This window comes from Puma concolor, chromosome A3 (assembly GCF_028749965.1).
Source record: "Puma concolor isolate L17-30 chromosome A3, mPumCon1.1.hap2, whole genome shotgun sequence".
NCBI lineage: Eukaryota > Metazoa > Chordata > Mammalia > Carnivora > Felidae > Puma > Puma concolor.
In genome coordinates, this window is record NC_141669.1 from 112,907,576 (window position 1) to 112,920,737 (window position 13,162).

The 13,162-nt window shown below is 49.0% G+C and overlaps 1 non-coding gene across 1 annotated transcript; it reads left to right on the top strand.

Moving 5' to 3' along the window:
- The first annotated feature begins 3,665 nt into the window (after positions 1-3,665).
- On the top strand, positions 3,666-3,738 carry TRNAK-CUU (transfer RNA lysine (anticodon CUU)). The gene has a single exon. It is a non-coding gene; the product is annotated as a tRNA-Lys (tRNA).
- Positions 3,739-13,162: the final 9,424 nt, after the last annotated feature.

Sequence of the window (13,162 nt, forward strand, 5' to 3'; positions counted from 1 at the left end):
AACCGGCTGAGCCACCCAAGCGCCCCTGTTTTGTTTTGTTTTGTTTTTGAGAAAGAAAATAAGATCAGGTCTTTGAATTGAAAGAATCTTCTTTAAAAAAAAAAGACATCAACACAAAGGAAATTGAAAAAAGATTTTTTAAACGTTTATTTTTGAGAGAGACAAAGCAGAAGCGGGAGAGGGGCAGAGAGAGAGGAGGAGAATTCAAAGCAGGTCCAGGCTGTCAGCACAGAGCCCAATGCAAGGCTCGAACCCATGAACCGCGAGATCATGACCTGAGCCAAAGTCGGATGCTTAACCGACTGAGCCACCCAGGGACCCCGAAGGAAATTATTAACAGATGTGACCACCTCGAAATGCAATAAAAAACCAAAGTTTCTCTACCCTGAAACACACCATAAACAAAAGATAAGCCATAATGAAGAGAAAATATTTGCAAAATATAAAAAAATCTCCTGCCCTAAATACATAATAATATGCAAACAAGTATAATAAAACACATAAAGTAAATATATAAAATGAAGACTATATAAACAATTCTAAAGAAAAGGGCAATAGAAACACCATGAACTTGCTCCAAGAATTTCACATCACACTGCTGTGTCTTGATGCCTCACTCTGAGATATTTTCTCATGTGGCCTCATCCTCCAGTAGATGTGCCCAGCTTTCACAGCATGGTGGTCTCAGTTCCATTGTGGTCTCTAATCCAGAAGATGAGAGGAGGTCACTTCAAGGCCACTCGAAGAAGATCACTTTAACCTGGAAATGTGTCCTTTAGTCTGGAAGTTTTTCTTGCATTCTTTCTTGGAGAGCTAAATTTTCCACAAATATATTTTCTCCCAAAACATATTAAAAGGGTGGCATTTCTCTGTCTGTCTCAAAAATAAAATAAACATTAAAAAATTAAAAATATTGCCAACCTTGCGCTGGTAGAAAACAAAACTTGGCTCTGTATTCCTGTATCAAAACCACTTAGCCCTTCATTCGTGAGTCTGAATATAGAGTATGTGAAGATAGCAGTCAGAGATGAATCCACTTTGTACACGTAACTAGCCAGGAGAGAATCTGTAAGGTCGGGTCACCCGCCCCCCCCCCCCCCCATAGCCAGCGTGTCACTTGCCATCACAAAGTGAATCAGCCACCTGGAGTACCAAATGTCTTCTACCGAGGATATGAGTGCATGGATTGGACAGAAGACATGAGGGTGTGGATAAGAGCATTGGTGAGGTACCCAACTCATCACAAGCCACCAGGAATTCAACACGGAGGGATGGCATTAGTTAGGCATCCCTGTGATCTGGTAGTTATTCTCGCATAAAATGGAGAGCACATTCATACTCCTATTACTAATTCAGAGGACGCAGACAGCAATGTAAGACCGAAGTTAGAACCCCCTAAACTCTGCCAAGCGAGTGACTGTTTTCATGTACTTTGGTCTGAGCACGTGATGAGTAAGTATACGACAGATCGATGCAGGTAGATCCAGAAGAGACCATCCTTATATTCTGAAATCGTATCCTACCCATGCCTTGAAGTAAGTACTAAGTGACGGATCTCGTCTTCCCGTGGATCAAAGAGAAGGAGCTCTGAGAGCAGAAAACACGGCAGGAGCTACTGCGGTCCATTGGCTCTTGGGGTTTGCCAGGTAAGGGCAGAACATGGCGACAGCCCAAACAAAAGCATACAAAAATATAATGGACTTCTCCTTAGCAATAAAAAGAATGAACTGCCGTTACACCTCGTGATAAGGATGAATCTCACAGACACACTGAACTAAAGAAGACATCTCAAAACTAAATAAACATTTAAAAAAATGTAGGGGCTCCTGGGTAACTAAGTTGGTTAAGCGTTCAACTCTTGGTTTCGGCTCAGGTCATGATCTCAAGGCTTCGTGGGTTTGAGCCCTGCATCGGGCTCTCCGTGGGCAGTGTGGAGACTGCTTGGGATTCTCTCTCCCTCTCTCTCTCTGCCCCGTCCCCACTCGTGCTGCCTCTGTCTCTCTCAAATAAATAAATAAACTTAAATAAATGTATAAGGGGGGTGGCACCTGGGTGGCTCAGTCGGTGAAGCATCCAGCTTCAGCTCAGGTCATAGTCTCGTGGTTTGTGGGTTCCAGCCCCGCGTCGGGCTCTGTGCTGACAGCTCAAAGCCTGGAGCCTGCTTCAGATTCTGTGTCTTCCTCTGTCTCTGCCCCTCACCCTCTTGCGCTCTGTCTCTATCTCTCTCTCTCAAAAATAAACATTAAAAAAAAATTTGTTTAAGGCAGACTTTTATCAAAGAATATGTTCTTTGACACGTTCGATTTTATCTGAAGCTCTGGAAAAGATAAGTGTAATCCATAGTGACATAGATCAGTAGTTGTCTGAGGCCTGGGATGGGGGAATTGATTGGGAAGGGGCACAAGGGAACCTTCTGGGGAGATGGGAATGTTCTATATTTTGACTGTGGTTACATGGGCACACACCTTTGTTAAAACTCATGGAAATGCACACTTCAAATGGAAACATTTTATTGCATGTAAATTATACTTCAAAAAGTTGACTTAAAAAAAATATGCAGGGCTTCCATTTCCAGACAAGATGAGTCAGTCGATTCCACCCTGTTGCTTCCACTTAAAACCCAAAACTTGACAACATATAGAAAGCAACTACCAGACTCCTTTGACGCTGGAAAAAAGGTGAACTGGCGAGACAACTTGGATCTCAAGGGATGACTTAGCTGGGAGTCCTCACGGGCTTTACTACTTCCTAGATCCCAGCCTGAGCACCAGAGAAGGTGAAACCGAAAACCATTACCAAGCACAAAGTCCCAACGAAAGCCCGCCTTCCGGAGTCAAAGGGCTGGGAGGGACAGCAATGAGAGACATTCCTTTTGACAATGTTTGCCTTTGTCCAGGTGAACACCATGAAATAAGCCACAGCCCTCCCTCTCCCAGCAGGCTTTGGGGAGACAGACTGGTGTGGGGCTTGTCCACCACCCCTGCTGTGCACTACCGGGTAGGTAGTCCTCTCTCTCCTTACCGGTGACGACTGTGATGTGGAGGTCCATCAGTCAGCCCCATTCTGCACAAATGTGATCAGCGAGGATCCCCTGCCCTCCTTCCCCGTCCCCAAGGGAGTGTTGTGACTGAAGGGTGGAACCCTGTTGCTATCCTTGCTTAGCACTAAGCAAAGCCAACAAAGAGACAGTATCCACCCCCACGCAGCTAGATTGTGTGGGGCGGGTTTCAGAGAAGAGGGAGCTGTAGGAAGAGATCCTTTGAATTTGCGTCTGAGGTCCAGGGCATACCCACAAGTGAAACCCCCCCCCCCCCCCCCCAGAATTAGCAGCAAAAGCTTTGAGAACTGAATTACGATGTGGAATACTGTACAGTTCCAGATCGGCCTCTGGGTAGCACACAGCAGGACAGACCAAAATAGTGCCGATTCAAAACTACATTGGTATTACATTGACATTCAAGCTCACAGACCACAAGAGTGAGCCGTGGTGTTCATTCTGAACTTGAACAAGTTGAATGCGTACTAAAATAGATTCAAAAGGGAACCAGTGGGAACATAATACCCAAAAAGTCCAGGATAAAATAAAATATTATGCATCATACCAAAAGCCAGAAAAAGGCTGAACTGGAATGAGAAAGGGCAGTCAACAGATGCTAACATCAGGGGCCTGGCTGGCTCAGTCGGTAGAGCATGTGATTCTTGATCTCAGGGTCGTGAGTTCGAGCCCCATGTTGGGCGTAGAGCCTGTTTAATGAGAGCAAAACCAAAAACCAGATGCTGACATCAAGATGACACAGAAGTTGGGATTATCTGACAAGGATTTTAAAGTAGCTATCCCCAAAAAAGGAGAAGAAGAAAGGGAGAAAAAGAAAAGCTTCAGCAAGCAACCATGAGCATTCCAGAAACGGGAAAATAGAAAATTTCAGCAAAGAAAAAGAAGATACAAAGAAAAACCAGATGAAAATTGTAAAACTAAAAAATACAGTAACAGGACCAAGAAACTTACTGATGGACACTGTGAGCCATCGGAGATGACAGAGGAAAGAAGCAGTGACCTTGAAGATAGAGCACTAAAACTTCTACAACTTGAGCAAGAAACCACGAATGAACAGAACTTCAGGGGCCTGTGGGAAAATACCAACATCCGTGTATGTCACTGGAACCCCACAAGGAGAAGAGAAGGAGTGTGGTGTAGAAAATAGACTCAAATAATAGCTGAAAGCTTCCCACTTTGGGCAAAAGACATAAACCTACGGGTTTAAGAAGCTGCGTGAATCCCAAACCAGGAAGTCATAAAAATCCTAAAATAGTGTGCACTAACAGCCAAGTAGAGTCATAGAGACAGAGTTTCCAAGGTTGGGGGACGAAGGAAAACAGAGATATTTGGTCAAATGTTACAAACTTCCAGTTACAAGATGAGTAAGTTTGGGGGATCTAACCTACAGCATAGTGACTGTCGTTAACAATATACTGTATTGTGTACTTGAAAGCTGCTAAGAGAGTAGATCTTAAATGTTCTTCACTAGCCAGAAAAAAAAAAATTATGCAAAACGATGGAGATGTTTACTAACCCTATTGTTGGTAATCATTTTGCAATATATAAGTATGTCAAATCATCACACTGTACACCTTAAGGTTACACATTGTTACATGTCAATTATATCTCACAAAGCTGGACAAAAAAGTGAGGTGAAAAGTAAAAAGGTAAAAAAAACTAGAACAGAGTATCTAGGAACTGTGGGACATTTACAGAAGGTGTAACGTACACAAAACAGGAAAACTAGAAGAGAAAGCAGAAGACTGTAATGGCTTACGTTTTCCAAAATTAATGATAGATACCAGACCACAAATCCAGAAAGCTCAGAAAGTACCAAGCAGGGGCACCTGGGTGGCTCGCCGGTTAAGCGTCAGACTTCGGCTTGGGTCATGATCTCACAGTTCGTGGGTTCGAGCCCCGCGTTGGGCTCTGTGCTGACAGCTCAGAGCCTGGAGCCTGCTTCGAATTCTGTGTCACCCCCCTCTCTGCCCCTCCCCCACTCACTCTGTCTCTTGCTCTCAAAAAATAAATAAAACATTTAAAAAATTAAAAAGAAAAGAAAGTACCAAAAATCTACACCTAAGCATAGCATATTCAAATTTCAGGAAAAGAAGGGTGTGTGGCTGGCTCAGTCAGAAAAGCATGCAATTCTTGATCTCAAGGTCATGAGTTTGAGCCCCACATTGGGTGTGGAGAGTCAGAAAAGTAAACGTTAAAAAAAGAAAAGAAAAGTCAAATTGCAGGAAAACAAAGAGAATATCTTGAAAGAAGCCAAAGTTGGGGGGGAAACGCACCTTACCTATTGAGGAACAAGGATGAGAATTACATTAGACTTCTCATCAGAAACCATGCAAGCAAGAAGAGAGTGGAATGAAATATTTAAAGTGTTGAAAGAAAAACACCAGTCTAGGAGCACCTGGGTGGCTCAGTGGGTTAAGCGTCCAAACCTTGACTTTGGCTCAGGTCATGATCTCAGTTTGAGAGATCGAGCCCTGAGTCGGGCTCTGCGCTGACAGCCCGGATCCTGCTTGGGATTCTTTCTCTCCCTGTCTTTCTATTCCTGCCCTGCTCGTAGAGGATCTCTTTCTCTCTCTCAAAAAATAAACTTAAAAAAAAAAAAAAGTAAAAACTTCAACTTCGTGAAAGAATGAATGTTCTTCATTCTTTCCTCATTCTGGTTCTTCATTCACCAGAAACAGCCAAAATGTTCCTCAATTGGTGAGTTGGTCACAAACTTTGCTACAGGCAGACAATGGAGTATTATTCCCCAATAAAAAGAAACGAGCTATCCAGCCGCACAAAGACCTGGAGAATCCTTCAATGCCTCGTGAGCTTGGGGAAACAGAGATCTAGGTCATCGGAGGGCTGGAAACAGGGTCCTGAAGCCTCAGGAACCAGGGGATTCAACTTCAGTAAACATTCCTTTTGAGGAACTGCCTACATGGTGATGTCCATTCTCCTGGAACGAATCCTGAGTACAAAAGACTTTCCGGCACAGCAAGAACTCGGCCTTTTTCCTCTGCTCTGGAAGGATCCTACCTACTCAGAGAAAGTAGCAACTGGGAGGCCCCACCGAGAACCCTAAGGAAAGGGCGAAGGGGGGCCACCACCTGCTGTGCCTGCTCTTCCCCTGGGGCCACCTTGCTTCCCCGAGATCTACCCTTAGCTGAATCTGTAGGAAATTAGGATGTACGTTTGAGTCAGTGTGCTGTTCCAGGGGATCCGGTGTTCCCACAGCCCTGCGGCGGCGGGTTGGAGAGCCATCAGCTTGAAACTGGGAAGGGAGCAGAGGTTCCGGACAGGGAACCTCAATTCCGGACGCAGGGCTCAAATTCACAAACCATGAGATCATGACCTGAGCCCAAGTAGGTCGCTCAACCGACTGAGCCACCCAGGTGCCCCGCATTTAGTTTATTTTTGACTGCCACCATTATATATGTGTGAAGTCCAATAAAAAAATGTCACAATCTGCTTTTTTTTCTGCTTTTTTCCTTATTATTCATTTTATTTCGTGATTATTAAGGTCAATAATTATGTCGCATAGGGGCAAGGGAGGGAGGAAATGGCTGTTGCACGAAGGCTCTGTGCCAGGTTGTGATCAGCCCTGACCTTTCCAGAAACTTCATGCTGACCCCATGAGATGGGCTTTTGTAGCCTATTTTACAAGGGAGGACGCTAAGTGGCAGAAGGGGGATTCAAACCCAAGGTCGGCCTGACTCCAAAGTGCACATCCAAAATGCCAGCAAACGTTGAGATCCTGCCGGAGCAAGGTGTAGGGAGGTGGGTGGTCAGGGACGGCTTCTCGGAGGATGTGGTGGCGGGAGAGATGCCCACAGGGGAGGGCAGTGAAGCATGAGGACATGTGAAGAGTCAGGGAACGGGCACTTCCAGCCTGAGCTGTGTCACTCCCTGGCTACATGGCCTTGGACAAGTCCTATCTCTTCCAAGGCCTTGGTGTTTTCTCTCTGGAGTTTTCAAAGGCCTAGGGTTCCACAAATCAGACCAAGACACTGCGTGGTCTGGGTAGTGAGCTTGGCTGGTGAGTGAGCTTGACATTACCCTGCCCCATGTCTAAGAACTGGACCCCCAAGTCCCCCTGGCCCAGCCCAGCCTACACCCTTGGAGGTGACCTAGGACATGCCCCCTTCTTGCCTCTGATGTCAGGGTCCTAAACCACCAAGTAGGATTATCCTGTTGACCTCCAAGGGTAGTTGTGAGAACTAAAATATCAATAGCTGATACGGCTACTGATCGGACAATCCTTATATGCCAGCGCTGTGCTAAGAGTTTTACACTGATGTTTCTCAATAAATCTTCCCAGCACCTCTGTGAAGTTGTTATTCTCATTGACAGATGTGGCAACACAGAACCAGAGTGGTGATAGTACTTGCCCGAGGTCATATCTCTGTCCTGCTTAGCTTGGTGCCTGTCCCACAGGAAATGGTAATTCCATCAGAACTAGTTCTGACACATGGGCCCCACGCTGGCATCTTAACATTTCTGGAATGAGGATGTTGCCCCACAACTGATGTCCGAGGAACATGTGAGTCAGCGGGCGGAGGGGGACCAGGGGACTTCGCTGTCTGCTGTCCGGTTGTTCAGGGAGCTGCAGTCAAGCCTGATGGAATTTTACCAGATTGGATCCTTAGATGTCACTTGACATGACTTCTAAATTGATGCCGCATGGAAATACAAGGCCATGAAGTATACAGAAGGCAATCGCCAGACAGGCAGTACAATTAGAAGTACAACGTGCCGAATGGACCCAAAGAAAGTTTAGACTCTGGATGTGAAGAACTTTGATCCGATCACCAAAGGAGACGATTTCATAAGTAAAAACATACTACTGTCAGTCTTTGAAGGGCTTTGATACGCTTTTTTCATCAAAAAAGCTCTTATTTAAATGGGTATCCTATTTGCCTTGAAAAAATTACCTTCCTATTGATGGCACCATAGAGTCAAGAAAAATCCAACAAAGCAGTCATGATGCTTCCGGTTGTGAGCAACAGAAAACCCACTTCAAACTGGCTGGAAGTGGCAAAGGCGTATTGGCTCCCGGTCATGAAAAGCCCAGGGCAGTTGGCTTCGGGCACAGCTGGACTGGCGGGAGGAAGCGAACGGCAGCAGGTAGATCTCTCGGCCCCCAAGCTCTGCCTTCTCTGCCGCGGCTCCAGTCCCCGTGGAGGCAGAACGGATGCCAGCGATGTCAGCCGCCAACCCTCCCAGGTTTTACGCTTCCAGACTCCTCAGCATTTGGGACCAAACCTGAACCTGATGCCATTGGCTGGCATTGGGTCACATGACTACCCTGGACAGCTCAGGGAATGGAAGGTAGGCATTGCCCCGTCTGGTCACCTTCCTCCCAATGGACTCAGGCATGGAGTCCACTCCACTCACTGTACCTGGCCGAGGTGGAGGAGGGAGGCTCCTCCCAAGGAAACTTGGGGGCTGCTACCCTAAAGACGGGAAAGTGGATGCTGGGTGACCCCCGAGTAGCAGCCGTCCTTGGAAGGCAGTAATTACCGGTGAAAGGAAATTTCGGAGAGGTGACTTCTACCCGATCATCCCCCTGACAGCTCAGGTGACCCCGGAAAGAAAAAGCACCACTGCCAGAGCCTCCATCAGAGCGGGAAGAGCCCTTGGAGGTCCCTGCCGAGGTAGGATTGGGAAGCTAGAGGTGGGGGAAGGACTGGTCCAAGGCCATAAGATGGCCCATAGTTGGGAATGAAACCAGAACACAAATCTCAGGTATCCTGGTTCCACACCCAGTGCTCCCAGCTGGCCTGTGAGGGCCAAAGGGGGCTCTGGAAGGGGACCTCAGCTGGTTCATCACTCTTGGATGAGAAGCCCCTCCACCTCTCCCGAGAGTTTCTCCCAGCAGCCTTAGTGGAGTGTCTTTAACAAGTCTCCTGGGGCACCTGGATGGCCAAGTCAGTTGAGCATCAGACTCTTGATCCCAGGGTCGTGAGATCGAGCCCTGAGTTGGGCTCTATGCTGAGTGTGGAGCCTGCTTAAGATTCTCTCTCTCTCTCTCTCTCTCTCTCTCTCTCTCTCTCTCCCCCTCTGCCCTTCTTCCCCAACTCGTGCACACACTCTCTCTAAAATAAAAATAACAGGGGCGCCTGGGTGGCTCAGTTAAGCATCCGACTTTGGCTCAGGTCATGACCTAGCGGTTGGTGGGTTCAGGCCCCACATCAGGCTCTGTGCTGACAGCTCAGGGCCTGGAGCCTGCTTCAGATTCCCTCTCTGCACCTCCCCTGTTTGTGCTCTGTCTCTCTGTCTCTCAACAATAAATAACTTTAAAAAATTAATAAAATAAAAATAAGAATAAAAGTAAATGAAAAATAAATAAAAAGCCTCCTGCTCTCCCCCCACCCCCACGGCACTGGGGTCTCCCAGTCTGCCTCAGATGGAAGGGTGAGAAGTGCCCTAGATTTGCTCAGGCATTCTCAGTCATCGATGGCGCTGATCTAAGCCCTTGGTCTTACGTAAAATGCAGGAAGCACAGCCCCTCTTCCAGCTCCAGCTGTCCCATCCTTTCTGGAGCTTCTGGACCCCCCTGCCACCCAGCCAGGCTGGGCCTTTATGGGTTTTCCGTGGCCCTGGGCCGGACCCGATTCTAAGAAACCTTCAGTGTGTCCATATATTGTGTTCAAAGCAGGACACCTGGTGAGCATGAACCCACCAGCCAGGCTGTCTCCAGAACTCCTCTGGGGAAGGGGCTTGGGCGCAGCAATCTCATGTGGGTGCGGGAGGGGGTCTGCCTTTAAGCCTCCTTTGCATAATAAGCAACTTCTATCCAGAAGATGCATCTGTTTGGCTGGCAGAAGGGCTTTTCTGATGGACATGAGGAGGGGGTTAAGCACCCATCCGTCCACCCCTTGGTGCCACCACGGTCACCATCAATTTAGATTAGAGGAAGCCTACCTTAACTCGATGACAGGGTGCCAGTGGTGGGAATCCAAGTCCCTTAGTGGGTGGGGAAGATGGGGTGGGGCGGGGTACACAGGACGAGATCTTCCCTAGCACGTCAGGACTTTGAACAAGGATCGCTGAGGCTGTATTTATGACACAGAAAGCTGTCAATGATGTAAGTGAAAAGGAAAAATATGAGAAAGTATATATATATATATATACACACACACGTATATATATACACATATGTATATATACACATATGTATATATACACATATGTATACATGCACATATGTATATATACATACGTGTATATATACATATGTGTATATATGCACATATATGTATATATATACACACACATACATACCATGAGTGTGGGTGTGGGTGTGTGGGTGGGTGTGTGTGGGTGTGGGTGTGCGCACGCGCGCGTAATAGCTAAGAGCTCAGGATCTGGAGCCAGATAGTCTAGGCTCAGATCTCACTTTCACCTCTTCCTTACCTTGGGCATTTTACTTAAAACTCTGTGCCTGCGTTGCTTCATCTGTAAACTGGGGCTAAATCATAGGGGTAAGAGGAGGATCCCATGAGATAAACCAGGTACGGTGGAGGCAGGTCCCGGAAGACCGTAAGGGCTCAGACGGTGGCATCCGATAATCTCGTTCGTCCCCTGAGCAGGGACCCCGTTCTCAGAGTGCCGGTGGCGGGGCGGGCCGCATCCTGGCTCCGGAACCGGGGCTCCCCGCCGCTGTCGGCCCCCCATTGTTGCGCCTTCCTGCTCTGCGGATCCGCCGCCGCCGCCGGGGGCAGCTCGGGGCCGGGGCAGGGGAGCATCCGGCCCGGGCGCCCTCCCCGCGCCGTTCTGGGCGCTCCGCCAAGCCCCTCCCGCCGCCAGCGCCCGGGGACAGAGCACTGGACTGCGAGTCCTGGGGCCTCAGTCCTACTCGGCCCAGCGTCTCTGGCCACCCGGAAAACAGCGGAGAAGCCCACCCTCCAGGGCCGCCCGCGGGTTAAGTGAGATCGCGGGTGCACCGGGCGGGCACCTGGCCTGGCTCCCCACCTTGAGCACGTCTGTCCTCAGATACTGTCTTGCTCGCGTGGACTTTGAGAATGCTGCTCGCCCGCCCGCCGGGGTGCAAGGGGGACCGATGCAGCTCCTGGTGTCTGGGCCTGAGTGAATTTCTCAGAATATCCTGCCTCTGCTAACCCCGCTCAACCTCTCCCCGGCACAAGGCAAAAAGTGGGTGAAAGGGCTGGGCAGCTTTCCCAGGCTGGCAGCTGGCAGAGACCAGGATCTGGAGTCCTTGCATCCTGGCTCTGCTGCTGAATTGCTGTGTGACCTTGAGCAAGGCCTTCCCTCTCTGAGTCCCAGCCTCCCTCCTCTAATGGCACGGGAGGACAGGTGTGGCCCCTCACCCTGGCTGCCCCTCTGGCTGCCTGGGGCACCACGGGAAAGTAGTTTGATCCCCTGGGCTCAGTTTATCTTTTCTGCAAAATTGTTGTGCCCACACAGATTCAGCAGATAACACCTGATCTTGAGATGCCTCTTTCTGCTGCCCTCTGCCCCGTTTCTCTGCTCAGAAGGCGATTTGAGTCTTCCAAAGGGGAACCCCAGCCTCAGGATTGTCCCTCTGCACTGGGCAGGACCACGTCTGGCTTTTGATATGGGTTCTCCCCACCCCCCGGCCCCAGGAGGCAGAGGGGCTTCTGTGGCCACAGGTTAGCTTTCAGTGCTGATGGTGCAGGAGTGAGCCACCCGTCAACAGAGGAAGTTTACTCGGGATTTAAGGAATGAGAAGGAATTGGGGCTTTCAAAACCTGTTCCTAGAGTACCCTCTTGCTGCCTTCCTTCCCCCTGCTCCCTTTTCTATCTGCCCCCTGGTCTTGTGGACTGCCACAGAAACCCCCAAACCCTCTCTGTTACGCTGAACGGTTGAACTGTTCCCAGTTTCTATGGGGCAGCGGGGGTTGCTTGGATACCCCCATAATCGCCATCAACCCTTTCAAAGCCGTCCCAAATAAAGTCACTCCCAAAGAAATCTTAGGAATATATTGTGCTTTTGTAACTGCCCCCCATAACGCCTCCCCCCAAGCCACTCTCAGCTGAGCTTCTGTTCTCACGTTTACCCTAATTCATCAAAGGGCTTAGTAGGGCAAAAAGTTCTTCCACCAAAAAAGTATCACCTTCCAGGGACAGCCGCTGGGAGTATAAAGGCATACTTCCCCATGTGATCTTCACTAAAATTCCACCTTTTGGGAAATGCTGTTCCGATTTTTGCAGAAGTGGCTGGAACTGGAAGGTAGGACTGTCAGGCACCACAGCCCCGGGCTCTGGAACGTTGTGTCTTTCCTTCTCTCCAGCTCCCTCTCGCCCTAGGTAGGTTTGGCTGGGCTGTGTGCCGCACCCCAGGGCACAGCTGCTCCCCCTGCCCGAGCTCTGGTGGTCACAGCTGCCTGGCAGTCACCCCAGACGGAGGCCTGAGGTCCTTGTTAATGTCATTCTCCATACTCCTTCCCATGCTCTGCCCTTCATGCATGTGGTGGGACTACGCCTTTCTGTCCCCTGAGATTAGGTGGGGTCATGTGACTAGCCATGGCCAAGGAAGCATGAAAAGTGACATCTGTCACCTCAGGGTGGGACATTATTGCCAGGTGGAGACCCCGTGACTACTGACAGCTTTGGAGATGGTGGCTGCTCCATTGCCCTGGGCCCCGGAATGGGAAGCGGGTGAGAGCCCTCCAGCCCTATGTGGACATGCCATGTGCATGAGAAATACTTAGTGTTAGGAGCCACTAGGATATGGGGCTGTTTGTTAGTGCAGTGTGACCCAGCCTACCGAGACTGGCAGAAATCTCCAGAAAGCAAAACCAAAGTGGAAGTGAGAAACAGTGTGGGGGGCATTCTGTCCTTAAAGACCTGTTTTGTGTTCTTTCACAAGATGGTCAGTCTGGTGAGAACACAGAGGAGACTTGTTATTTATTATTATTATTTTTTAAGTAATCTCTACACCGTGTGGGGCTCGAACTCACAACCCCAAGATCAAGAGTCGCACGCTCTCCCGACTGAGCCAGCCAGGCGCCCCAGAGGAGTTTCTAACACTCACAGGTCCTAGAGACAGGAGGCAGGAGGCACACAGGCCATGCAGGACCTCATGGAAATACACCAGCGTAGGCGGGAGGCAGAAGACAGGAGGGGGTGTGGCTTGGG